This window comes from Chinchilla lanigera, unplaced genomic scaffold (assembly GCF_000276665.1).
Source record: "Chinchilla lanigera isolate Chin_1 unplaced genomic scaffold, ChiLan1.0 scaffold00198, whole genome shotgun sequence".
NCBI classification, from domain to species: domain Eukaryota; kingdom Metazoa; phylum Chordata; class Mammalia; order Rodentia; family Chinchillidae; genus Chinchilla; species Chinchilla lanigera.
In genome coordinates, this window is record NW_004955599.1 from 534,916 (window position 1) to 536,424 (window position 1,509).

The window sequence follows — 1,509 nt, forward strand, 5'->3', positions numbered from 1 at the left end:
CCAGGCTGGCCTTGAACTCATGGCATTCCTCCTGCCTCAGCCTCCCAAGTGCTGGGATTACAGGCATGTGCCAGCATACCTATTCCATCTCGGCTCTTAAGAAACTATGGCTTAGTGTTTTTTGTTTTTTGGGTACCAGGAATCAAACTCAGGACCTTGAGCTTGCTAGGCAGATGCTTGTACTACTAAGCTATATCCCCAGCCCCACTTACATGGTTTTTGTGCTGGGAACCAAGCCCAGTGCAGAGGGCTTGCTAGTCTATACACTTCACCACTAGGCTACAGCCTCAAACCACTTTTTTTTTTTTTTTTGGAAACAGGGTCTTTTGAACTACAGCCTTGAACTCGGCAAACCTGCTTCAGCCTGTGGAGGACTGAGATTGCAGGTCACTCCACACCTGGCTCCCAGCTTTGTGTGTGATGAGGGGATTAAACCCAGGGCTTTGTGCATGCAAGGCCAAGAGCTCGACCACTGAGCTGCATTCCTAGCCCATGCTTTTTTTTTTAATAAGCAAAATCACTTTGCTTTTGCAGTACTGTGTATTGATCCCAGGGCCTTCTCATTGAGCTATATCCCTGGCCTTTTTATTTGGCAACACGCCTAAGTCAAAAATTGTATAGGCTGGGCTCTAATTTGCCATCCTCCTGCCTCAGGCTCCCAGAGCTGGGGTTACAGGTATGCACCACTGCACTATGCCTGGTCTACACAAATTTTGTGTTTTTCTCAAGTATATATGAGAAGTGCTTTTTAATCTTAGTGGACTTTTCACTTCTCCAGGCTGGGCTTGTAGCCCACAGGAGCCCAGATCTCCCTCAAGAATGTTTAACCTTGGATTCAGTTGGGGACAGGTGTGGGAAAAGCAAGATGTTCCTGGATTCCTGAGGATGGTGTCAGGAGGCCTCCAAGCCCTGTTCTCCTTGGGACCCAGCACCAGGTTGTTGTGTCCGTAGAAGCAGCTTTGTGGAGCATTCCCATCTGTCTCCCAGTAGCTCTGGGGTAAGTACTCTTCTCTCCCTCCAACTCATCACACAGCTGTTGGACACCCTTCTGCCCACCCTCAGTTGCCCCTACAGACAAGACATGAGGCTCACAGGCCAGACCGTGGGAAAAGCCCCTGTGGGCCTCAGGTGAGTCCCACCTGTTGCTCTTCTGAGTCACAGATAAGGACCACCGTGTATCTCCTCTCCTTCACTCAGCTTGTGCCATGAACTGTCTAGGTGACTGTATGCAGCGCAGCCCAGGTACCATTCCCACTCAGATGAGGAAACAGGCACAGGCTGTGCAAGCCAAGACCCACATTCTTACCAGTCATCCCCACTGCAAAAGCGAAGCTCTCTCCACCTACTTCTTTCCCAACAGAAAACGCTAGTCAAGACTAAAGTGTGTTTTTGGTTTTTTTTTTTTGTCTTTTTGAGGCAGGGTCTCCCTATTCAGTTCACGCTGGCCTTGAGCTCACTTTGTAGCCAGGCTGGCCTTGAACTCATGGCATTCCTCCTGCCTCAGCCTCC